Genomic DNA, 12,795 nt, shown 5'->3' on the forward strand with positions numbered 1-12,795 from the left:
CAAATATATGTGGATGACATTATCTTCGGCTGCACCAATCAGAAGTACAGTGAAGAGTTTGGATATATGATGCAAGAGCAATATCAAATGTCTATGATGGGAGAGCTGAAGTTCTTTCTCGGTATTCAAATACGACAACAACGCAACAGCATCTTCATATCTCAAGAGAAGTATCTCAAAGATTGCCTGAAGAAGTTTGGTATGCAAGACTGCAAAGGCTTCACGACGCCAATGCCAGCCAAGCATCATCTGGGTCCTGACGACAATGGTAAAGAGTTCGATCAAAAAGTATACCGTTCCATGATTGGTTCTTTACTTTATCTATGTGCATCTAGGCCAGATATTATGCTTAGTGTTTGCATGTGTGCTCGATTTCAAGCGGCACCAAAGGAGTCACATTACTTAGCCGTGAAGCGAATTCTTCGATATTTGGCTCACACCACAACTCTAGGATTATGGTATCCAAAGGGCTCAGAGTTTGATCTGGTTGGATTCTCGAATGTTTATTATGCTGGTGACAAAGTTGATCGCATGTCTACATTAGGCACATGTCACTTTCTAGGACGATCACTTGTATGTTGGTCTTCAAAGAAGCAAAACTGTGTATCTCTCTCCACTGCTGAATCTGAATACATTGCTGCTGGATCTTGCTGCGCTCAGCTTCTATGGATGAAGCAAATGGTCAAAGACTATGGCATTCATCTGAAGCAAGTGCCACTCTACTGCGACAATGAAAGCGCCATCAAGATTGCCAACAACCCAGTTCAGCACTCGAAGACAAAGCACATTGAAATTCGTCATCACTTTCTCAGAGATCATGTTGTGAAGGAAGATATGATATCATACACGTCAACACTGAAGAGCAATTGGCAGATATCTTCACCAAGCCCTTGGATGAGAAGAGATTTCGCAAGTTACGGTGTGAGCTAAATACCCTGGAATCCTCAAATGTCCTATGATCAGGCACACATCCTAACCCTTATGCATATTGATGACTTAGATGTGCAACACACGAAGTAAAGTATATCTTCAATCAATGAAGACATACATTCTAAGTGTGAATACATTAATGTGGAATTTGACTTCAGAGCGCCACAATAATTGTGCGCTGTGTCTGGGTCTAATACTTCCTATACGGTGGGTAACGCCACCACCAAATGTTCTATTTTGAAGTGTTTCACTCATGGCGTTACCTTGCTATGTCTTCACATTTGGTTTGGCTTCAATCTCAACATGTCTTCATGATTATCTTCACTATGTTGATTATATATATATATATACTAGTGTTCTGTCCTCTACATCATTCACTTATAGCTATGTATTCTTGTTGAAACTTTTGAACTAAGTGAATGTGATCGGACCCTAACCTCTCTATGCTATCTATATCAAACTCTATCTCTCCAAATCATATGCATTATAATGAAACTGTCGAATGTCTTCTCTGCGTCCTTGTCAGCAGAAGATACAAAGACAAACCTTAAGTCCACTTTCAATGCTCATTCCTCCACATGAAACCCGGAGAAGTAGGAACGACCACCCGACAATCCAGGCATGCGTGGGACATGGAACAAACCCCCAAAATTCTGCACGATGGCCACGTGTTCTTCAGATGCGAATCGCCAGGGGCACCTATGTAATAACGCAGTGCCGACCCCGTACCTATAAATACACACTTCACGGCGGTCATTATCTCTTCTTCCACTCTCACACGAACCCTAGCGCCACCGCTAGCCCTCGACAACGCCGGCGATGAAGCGCTTCGCTGCCGCAACCTCTCCGACGCCGTCTTCACGCCGACCGCGGACATCGTCCTCTCCGCCGTTGCCGTAGGTGTCCTCCGTCGTCAAGTTAGGGAACGGAAGATCGAACTGCTCGGCCTCATCTTCCACTCCATCTAGCAGTTCTTAGTGTGGTAAATAAAACTTCCTTTTTACGGCACCGTTGATCCTATGGCTTTGTCACTTTCTACCATAAGTAGTTCCTATTCACACAAGTTAGATCTCTCTCATACTGCATCTCATAACATGCCTAGTATATTCACTTATGCTTCACAAAGTAGTTAGATTCCTCACTTGTACTGATCTCTGGATTCGTACAAATCTGGAACCAACTCCTTATCTATGAGTGAATGTCTTCGCATGATGAGGTCAATATCTTCTAAACTGATTTATATTCAAAATCTTCTGAGAATGCATATGACCTCTTCCCCTTCCCTCGCACCTTAATGTTGTCACAGGTACATGTCCGTGGGAGAATCCCTTGGTTCTCATAGTCTGCATTCATTTGCAGAATTCTTACAGCATCATATAAATTCACCCGAAGCAAGTTCATGTTTGTCCAGCAAGCGAAAATCCTTGAAGCCTTTGAACGTGTTGAAGCCTTTCAATTTAAAGTTCATGGCTTCAGAGAAATTAGCAAGGAAGGGTGGCAGAAAGCATCATGGAGAAACATCTAGAGATCTGCCAGATGACCTCTCAAAACTGTACAAGACAGATCCTGAAGAGGATTACAATCAACGCAAGACCCGAATCCAATGGATTCGAAGATATTGGGCAAAACAATGGTTCAAATACCAATTTGTAACCCAAGAATATCCTGAGAAAAATGCCATCAAGAGACCATGGGGAGACATCCTATACAAGAATCTTCAACCCAGGTCCAGAGATGAAGTCATTGAACAAGGCTTCTATCCCTGCATGGTCCATGGGCCACAGCCTGTTGATGCACACCCATCGTCACTACTATGGTGTCGTGACGACATTCTGTTCAAGCGCAACTTCCAGTTTGCCTAGAACTCCACGAAGCAAAACAAGAAGACATTGGGACTAGACTTCAACCCTGGTCCCTCAGCTCCAAGGGCTGATGGCACACGAGATGCAGAACCCAATGTCGTCGGTCCTTTCTACAACCTTGAAGGCCTCATCACCCATATCTTGGTTCAAGGGACTGCAGTGAATGAGCCTGCAGCTAACGCTGAATCAGATGAAGCCCCTGCAGCGCCGAAGCCAAAGAAGTTGAAGAAGTCTAAAGCTTCAAAGCCAGCCCCTTCACCAAAAATCTCACGAGTGAAGCCACTGGCAACTGCACCTCCTGAAGACAGTGTGCAGTCTGAAGATTTATCACGCATCTCCAAGCCCCAGAAGGTCAAGATGCCTCTGCCACACACCGGCCAAGAGCTCACAGTTGCTGCCATTCTGCGCAATGATGCCATTGATCTGTCAAGTGATGAAGATCTTGCAGATGACGCTCTTGAGCAACTCATCGAGAGCAAAGAAGAAGCAGAAATCTTCAATGATCTGCCTCTCTTTGATGTGACAATCATCCACAACTTCATTGATGAGTGGTTTGACACGCCAAACATCAGCTTCAAAGATCTGCAGCTACCCATTGGCCTTAGTGTCGCCTTCCATGGCGCCATTGCTTCAGAGTTAGCTATCGCCCAGCGCATTATTGAACTGAAGCAAAAGATTGACTATGAAAAGGCTCAGTTCAAGAAGCATATGGCCAAGCTCAGCGTGCAAGAAGTGAAGAACTTCAAGATTATGCTGCACGAGCTCAAGGAAGCCTTTCTCAAGAAACGTGCAGAAGCTCAAGGTTCTCGTGAGCGCATGAAAGTTCTGGCTGACAAATGTGTGCATGCCTACAATGAGGCTGAGAAGCGCAAGGCCCTTGGGCGTACTGGCAGCAAAGAAGATGAAGAAGCCAGCTACGGCTGAACCTGACACACCAAGGCAGGAAGCAGATCCCATTGTCTTCCCAACTAGAATGACTGGCTCGAAGCCAAAAAGCCAGTCAACCGCTTTAGAGCTCAAGAAGACGAGGACTGCTGAGGCTGAAGCCAGGAAGAGGAAACATCCTGAAGCCTCTCCTATTGCCCCCTCCAAGAAGAAGAGGAAGACCAAGAAAGATCGGGCTGCTCCCGCAGAGCCTTTGATAGTTGAACCCATTTCCATGGTTCGTCTTGACGCTGAACACCAACTGACAATCCATGAGCCTGCTTTCACAGAGACTCATGAAGCTGAAGACTTTCCAGCAGCTGATCACATCGCTGCTGAAGACATTGGTCAACATGACCATGCAGAAGATGGTGCAGTCCTTCCTCAGCTCGAGAACAGCGAACTCATCAGTATTGGTCGTCCTCTGACGCCAATCGCTCAGGATGCTTCATGGGCTGATCGCCCACAAGAGGAAGAAGACATTGAGGCCCAGCCAACTACAACTCCATAGGCGTCACCCGCATTGCGCAGGCTTCGCAAAGGTCCAAGGCCTCAAGTCTCTGCTGAAGACATTCCGGCTGCATCAGCCGATGAAGAAGAAACCCCAAGCGCTGCTACACCCCCGTCTCACCAAGAAGCTGTTCTCGAGGAGAACGTGACTGTGACCGACCCTCCAGCTCATCAAGTGGAGGTTGAACATCTTGAGGCTGCCACCACCAACACCACTGAAACCACTGACACTGTCATGGCTGAAGCTAATGTGGAGCCCTCACCAACAAAAGCACCAGAAGACAGTGAAGCCACTGATCTCGTCGCTTCTGTTCCTGCGTCTGCTGCCGGTCCCCAGTTCGACTATCATGTTGAGCACAGGCCTCAGGTGCAGAAGCCAATCCCAAGATTGCCCAGGTTCCCAGGTCCTGCATCAGCACCTGGATCATTCAATATCAATGGCTTCAGAGCAGACAACACATTCTTCAATAGCTCCAAGAACCCCTACTCAAGGGAAAGAATATCATCTGATCGGTTCTGGAGTTATCCGCAGCGAAGCTATTACTCCTGCATTCTATACAATCAAGGTCGCATCTTCCCCCACAAGCGTCTTGACATTGAAGATATAGCTGGTCTGCCCTGTCTAGAAGAAGCTCTGGACTTCTTCAAAGAAGTTGGATTGCTGCCGTTCGTCACTGACCAAGAGCATTGGAATGAAGAGTTGCTGCTCCAATTCTATGCCACACTTCATATCCGCGGGTATAGCAGAGATCCGAAGACTTGGGTCCTGGAGTGGATGACTGGAAACGTTCATCACGAAGCCAAAGCCTTTGACATCATTGAGCTCACTAGTTTGCCCACTCCTGGCGATCTCTACGAGCATGGCTGTCAGCTTCATAGTGAAGCTATTGAGAGCATCTTTCAGAAGATTGAACCTAATATGAGTCAGATGCTAAGTATGATGAAGCCATTGCCCCAAGATGCTGCTTATCCCACGGACTTCTTCGTTGAAGACCTTGAGTATCTGCCAAGAACCCTTTATCACATCATAAGGCGAACTGTCTGGCCAATCAAAGGACATTCTCCCCATGCCAAGCTGGAAGATGCAATGAAGACTTTGGTCTTCTACATTCTTCATGGAAAATGCTTCAATACACAGGATTTCTTCATTCGCCAACTTGCTGCATCTGGCTCTGATCTGTTTGGTTTGAAGTTCTACGCCCCTTGGGTGATGCGGCTGATCAAACTTCACTTCGCTATTTCATATCAGCCCTCGGCCCGCAACCATCGAATCTTTTTGCCTGATGTGGATATGTCTATTGAAGCCATCTATCCTGAGCCTGCCAAGGAACCTCTCAGTCTTCAGAATGCAGAGCATCAAAGTTTCACTCAGAATGTTGAAGGCGTGGAAGCCGTAACTCGTGTGTATCCTTTGGCTGGCACTACACGTGCACCGCATCCTGCTCTCACTGAAGCCACTGACAGTACAACTGCTCCACGACCCAAGAAGCGCACTCGTGTTCTCAACGACCGAGAGCTCCTTGTGGATCCTCATCAAAAACAGGATAGGCATCATGAATAGCTGAAGCATCAGATGCAAAGCCTCTTGGTGGATGTTAATCGCATTCGCAATCTTGCCACCAAGAATGCTTTTGTTGCCCATGAAACCTCTCGCCGCACATGGAAAGGGCTAACGCTGATGTGTTCTGAAGATGATCTTCAAGAGGATGGCTTCACTGAGCGATTCAAGTTTGACTCCACACCTCCTTGAAGGGTTGTGCTGTGACGAACTCCATCCCTTGAAGACTCTGAATTCTCTTCCTCTCCTGCAACTGTGAATGCCAGAGTGATCGAGGATGAAGATGATGCTACTTCAGCGCCACCTCCTTCAGCACGCTTTGACTCTGCTCCAAGCTCTTCAGCACCGCCAAACACCACCAACGACCCTGCTGCTTCACCTACTCCTCATGGGAACGAGTAGATGCTCTATGTCTTCAAACCTTTTTGGTCCTTACTGACAAAAGGGGGAGAAGCATATGAGGTTGATAGTCTTCAAGCGGGTCCAATGGGTGGGTGCTTTATATTTTGCTTCGTGCTTACAATTCTCGTTTTGCTACATTTGGTTCTTTGAGTTCTAACACTTAAACTCGATGGTTGTCTGCTACTTATCTGCCACCTTGTGTTGCGATGATAAATTCCTCATGTGCGACGATAAATTCCGCACTTAGATCATTCTGCAGACGTCCATTTTCCATTATGCATGTCATTATCTTCATATACTTTCACATGCATAGTGGATTGTCATCATAAGTTGAAGTGGATCTCCACAAGTACAACCTGCCATGTGCATTTGCATTCCAAAAGCAAATTACTTATATGCACATCTTCAGGGGGAGCCCTTGCAACTTATGAAGACAATTCCTTATCCTTTACAATTTCACAGATTATATTCCCCGTTGAAAACTTCAACTAGTTTGTCATCAATCACCAAAAAGGGGGAGATTATAAGTGCATCTAGTGCCACCCCTAGTTGGTTTTGGAGTATTGACGACAAACCTAGTTGAGGGACTAATGTGTTTGTGAGAATTGCAGGATAACACAGGTAGAAGTCCCTCATTGATTCGGTTTTCCTACAAGAGATGACCCCTAAAAATGTATGAAGACATTGAAGTCAAAGGTGGTATATGAAGATATTCACATTGAAGACTATGACAAGAGAAGACACCACATGAAGCCTATGGAGCTCGAAGACTTAGATCTTTCGTAGTTCTCTTTCTTCTGCGTTGAGTCATAGGAACCACCATACTGTTAAGTGGGGTCCAAGAGAACCAGTCGGAATGACTGAAGTGATGCTTAAACAAAACCTATGTCTTGGAGTGAAGACTATGAGAGCGAATCTTGTCCAGAGTCGGACAAGTCAGCTTTGCTTATAGCCCAAGTAAAGTTGATGTGTGAGTTTGAAATCTGACCGTTGGAACACGTGTCAGTTCCTTAGTGACCCAGGGTCATTTCGGACAAATCAGGTCGGGTTGCCAAGTGGCTATAAATAGCCCACCCCCCACAACCATAAACGGTTGGCTGCTCAGATTCAGAGTACGGCTTTTATCGTTTGAGAGCAACCCACCTCGAAGCCTTTGAGAGATAATTCCTTGCAAGGATAAAGCCCTAACCACCCAGAGCCAAAGAGAATTAGGCATCACTTAAGTCTTCTTGTCTGTGTGATCTCAAGACTTATTACACTTGAGGACTGTGCATCCTCCAGCCGGTTAGGCGTCGCGTTCTGAGCATCCAAGAGACATTGTGGATTGCCGGTGAACGAAGTCTGTGAAGGTTTGGGAGTCTACCTTGAAGACTTACCAGAGTGATTGGGCGAGGTCTGTGTGACTTTAGCTCAAGGGGAATACGGTGAGGACTGGGTGTCCTGAGCTGCGTGTTCAGGACTGGGTGTCCGGGACTGTGTGTCCTAAGGTTTAAATACCTAGCCGCCCTAACCAGACGTACAATTGTCACAGCTACTGGAACTGGTCCAACAAATCATTGTCTTCAGCGAGTCACTGGTTTCATCTTCCCTTCCCTTTACTTACTGTTACTCCTTGTGAAGTCATTGTATGTTCGCACTATCTTTTGTCTTCACTGAGTGACTGCGTGTTCTGTGTGGCTTCACAATATCTTCCTACCTGATCCTTACTACATTGCTGTTATTAGTCATTATGCTTTCACTCTATTGAATACTTGACTATGGCTTGCCTAGTGTAGTCTACCATCCGCTGCAGGGTAATAGGTTTATTTGTATCGTTTGTCTTCATAACTTCCACGTTTCGAAGACTTTCATAAAAATCGCCTATTCACCCCCCCTCTAGTCGATATAACGCACTTTCAGTGACAGGTTTGGACCAACACTCATGAGGAGCACTGGCTCGGGGGCTGATTAAGAGTCCTCGGGTGCTAGCTGGTCCCTAAGCAAGTTTTGTTGTTCTTAGGTAAATGGTAAAACCAAAGTTGGGCCTTGGTGGAAGAGTTTTATTCAAAGCGAACTGTCAAGAGGGGCCCATAGACCCTAATCGTGTTAGAGATGCAAAATCAAGGAACAAAACACTGGTATGACGGAAACTTGGGCGGCATGAGTGGCACAAAACACTAAGCAAAAGGCCGAGCCTTCCACCCATTACCATGCATATATGTGCATTAATTAAATAAAAGATATTGTGATATCCTATGATATCCATGTCCCAACATGAAACAACCTGCAACTGCACCTGCAACTAGCAATGCTATAAAAGGGGTTGAACAATGGTTTGGTGGGATGGTGAAAAAGGTAAGGGGATTATGATGGCAATTTGGGAGGCTTGATAAGCAAGTGGTAGGTAGCGCGACATAGCGATAGCATTGAGTCAACTAGCAAGACAAAGATATTAATGGTATCCAAGGTGACGGTCATCTTGCATGAAATCTCGCTAGGAAGTAGTCTGAATCCATGAAGAAGACGAACGGGTGTAGTCGAACGAATCCTCACGATCGCAACGAAATAAGAACTATCAAGAAGAAGCACAACCAGAAAGAAGCAAACACCGTCGTAAACACACAAGCATAAACATGACATGAGGCACACCAAGTATAATGCATGTCAGGTTTAATGATTCATCGCACGACAAAGTGCAACAAACAACACTACAAATTAAGTGAAGCTCAATATGCAACAAGTTGCATATTGAAGAAACACCACATTCATTTATTTAGTTTGCTCTTCTTATGAATAAAACAAGATTAAATGTTGGTTAACATGGCAAGAGGTGAAGCATGAGTAAACAAACCATTTAGGCAAGTTCAAATGAGGTCGGAAATAAAAAAACAACAATTTTGATGAATCCCCACATGTATTTGGCAATTTAATGCAAACAACACATTTAAACATTTTAAATGTTGTTATCATGATGCGAATGACATATTAAAGTTTTATGCAATTTTACGAAAATGTTAACATGAGCATGTTATGAAACATTTGGTCAACACGGCGGAACGAAAGGGGTGCCACGGCAACGACAACGGAAATGGTGCCATGGCAACATTCCGATGATCCTACAACTCATTGAGATACCGTTGCAAAAGAGTAAGTGTGCGGATGTGCTGAACATGCTAGAGATGGTGGGGTGATCCCGGTTACCGGGTTCCCACGAGTCGATGGCATGGCAAATAAGGAGGAGCGTGCAACGGCTCCTACTCGGTGAAACATAGGGTTCATCTCATACAACACACATGCATTCGTTCACGGACGGTCGTCTCAGCGATTATACCTTTGAAGCATGCGTTTGAGACGGTTCGGGTTCAATGGAACGTAGTTGTTCATGGGTCGTCGTGGGAAGTAGTCGTAAACGACAATGGTAGTGTAAGTAGTGGTTCATGTTTCATAGTCATACGCACTCCGTAGATGATTAGGGTCACGGCGAGTAACTTGATGTCCACAAGATCGACTGTAGAGGAGATAGTTGTACTATTTATCGGTCGTTGTGGTACTTGGGGTCTTCGACTTGTCGGTCTTGATTCTCGCGACGGTAGTGGTAAACATTGTAGTCGAACTTGGCGATTCAAAGGGTACTTGGTGGTATTCCCTGTTGTCAAACTTGAGGGGATCTTGGATTTGGAATCTTGGCGTACTGGTTCGGTGGTCAAGCAGGTACTTGGCAGCAAAACAGAGACGATGTCTAAATGGCCGAAACAAACCAACCGCATCTAAAGGCAGCAGCTTGTAGACATGGATGTTCGGGGCGGGGCAGCTGGTCGCGACAAGAGATGGCGGCAGGGGTGTTCTGCTTGGACGGGGAGCAGTAGGGGAGGTCGCATGGCGATGTGGAGGAGAAATTGTAGGAGATGGTCTCGACCATGGCGTCCCTGCGCTAGCCAACGAGCTCATGGCCTGTAGTAGCAGCAAGGCGCAGAACATGACGGGTACTTGGCGAGTCCGCACGTAGAGGTACTTGGCGAACTTGAGGAGGTAGTCTTGGCATGTAGGGACAATATATGAGACTTGGGCGGCGCTGGGCGTCGGGATCGGTAGCGTGCTCGCTGGGGCATGGAGCTGGTCACCGGCAAGGGAGTCGGCAATGGTGGAGACGGAGCTGAAGAAGGACGACGACTGGTGGTGGATCGTGCCCGTGGAGATGGGGCCGAGGGCGGGCTTGCGGTGGCGTTGGCGATTCCGAAGATGGTAGAATCCATGCGAAGGTGTGGCGGCCGGAGCAGAGCTAGGCGTCGGGGAGGTCGAGATGGCGGTGGGGCTTAGACGCCTGCACGCGGATGAGGGTGCCATGGGAGGCACCTGCGCGGGGACTAGGTCATGGCGACGACCGATGGAGAGGGGCTTCGAGCGGGGCGAGTTGGCTGTGCTCCTCTCTATCTCTGTGTGAGTGTGGCGGCGTAGGAGGGGGATGAAGGGGGAGAGGGGCGATAGATCAGGGAGTCGTGTAGGGTTAACGAGGGTGGATCGAGGGATCGACTAGGGTTAAGATGGGGGTGAATGGGCCTCTGGTGGCTGCGGATGCAGGAGGCCCAAGTGGGCTGGACTCTCTTCTCTCTACCTCTTATTTTCTTTAAGAGAAAAGCATTAGAGAGAAGAAAAAGGAAGAGGGGGTTAGGGAAAGAATTTGAGCTTGCGGATAATTTCCCCGGACTCAGAAAAATGAGCTTGATCCAGGAAAAATAGAAGTGAGCATGATTGCAAGATTTAAATTCAAATTCATTTGAATTTAATTAAAATGGTTTGAACAAGGACGAGGAATTCGAAGTGCCCAAAAATGTTGAGAGTTTAGGAAGAGCCTCAATAAACGGGAAAAGAATTATAGGCAAGGTTAGAGAGTCAAAACTTCAGGAAGGAAAGGCCAAGGGATTTAACATGCACGTGTGTTGTGGTAAATTCCAAATTAATGGAATATAATTTTATAGCTCGCTAATAATATTGGGAGGATATATGTATTAAAGAGAAGTTCACAATGTGAGTTCCCTCAGTTTAAATGGATCAAAGACCATACAATTTATTTAGTTAAGTTTTAAAAAAGGTTGCATGATGACATGATGCAATGCAACAAGCAAATAAAACACACGGCGATAACGAAATATATGGAAGGCGTCTAGAGCGTCAGTCTCGGGTCGTTACAACTCTCCTCCACTTACAAGAGATCTCGCCCCGAGATCTAGGGATGGCACTGGAGAGAAACGGAAGAAGGAAGAGGTAAAACTAAGTTGCTTCTTGAGAAAAGGGTGAAACCAATGAACCTTGAGAGGTTAAACAATTTCAAGGAAAGAATACAATGGAGATGAACAAAGTTGAAAACACTTTGTCAGAAAAGAGGAACAAGGAACATGACGAGAACCTTGTAGGTTGAAACATGGAACACAAGCTCAATGAACCAATAAGAATATGCCACCACACCGGTTGGAACGAGATATACAAGGAACGAGAAAGAACAATTTCGGCAGCACTCCTGTTGAAAAGAGGAGCAAAACTTGATAAGATGAAAAGAACTTGAAGAGATGACACAACACTCTGGTTAAATGGAAAAGCAAGGAAAAGATCATGATCTTGACACAACGAGACGATGGTCAAAGAGAGCAACATCACCATGCCTCTCGAACGAAAGAGTAGAAGGTGGATTGATGGAAAGAAAATAATGGAGAAGAAAATGGCAACTCCTTCCACAAATGAATTTGAAAAAACATCCTTACGAAGAAGGCTTGAATGGAGTTGTTGAAAAAATCAACAACGAAAACAATAAGATGCTTGTGGGCTTATGAAAACATCTCAAAACTTGAGGTGAAATTCTGCCTCTAACGAAAACAATTGCTTGCTTGAGATCAACGAAGAGATGAAAAACCTCTTTCCCGAAAGGCTTCATAGATAACTTGGGTCATGGATAATCACCATAAATAGCAAAAACCCTTATGGGAAGGCTTTAGGTGAAATCTTTACCAAGACAAGTCCAACGAAGAGATTGATGGGCTGAAAAGATCTCTTGAACAAAGAGAAAATTGATGGTTTTAAAATATCTCATTCTTGACAACTTGTGAATCATGAAACACGAAGGGAAATTATCAAGATTGACATAACACCACATCAAAAGATAAGACAGAATTTCACTTCGGAATGCAAGATGAAGAATGCTTGAACTCCTCAAAACAAAACATGTATTGAGCACCATGTTTAATTTTGAGTATAGCTTGGCGGATCATAACTTCGAGAGAAATCTTGAAAAACAATTGAAGAATGAAAGCAATCCTTGACGAACCACCATGTAGAGCCTCCATGAAGAACTCCGGTAATAAAAGGATGATAAAAAGAAAGAGAAGTTGAAAACACAAGGTGAAGCCTTATAATGATTTAGATGGAGCTCGCGACGATATAATTGAGAGCTTGAGACTCTGGAAAGAAAAGGATGAAACACTTGATCTGGGAATTTTGACGAGCCTCCGTGATAAGGAATTAAATCACCTCGATGATAAGAATTATGTCATCCTTATCGTTCATCAACTTAAATTGATAACAAGCAACAAAATTGGCATGCCACTTATTCTTCTTGAAGGATTAAGGATAGATATAGCG

This window comes from Triticum aestivum, chromosome 6A (genome assembly GCF_018294505.1).
Source record: "Triticum aestivum cultivar Chinese Spring chromosome 6A, IWGSC CS RefSeq v2.1, whole genome shotgun sequence".
NCBI classification, from domain to species: domain Eukaryota; kingdom Viridiplantae; phylum Streptophyta; class Magnoliopsida; order Poales; family Poaceae; genus Triticum; species Triticum aestivum.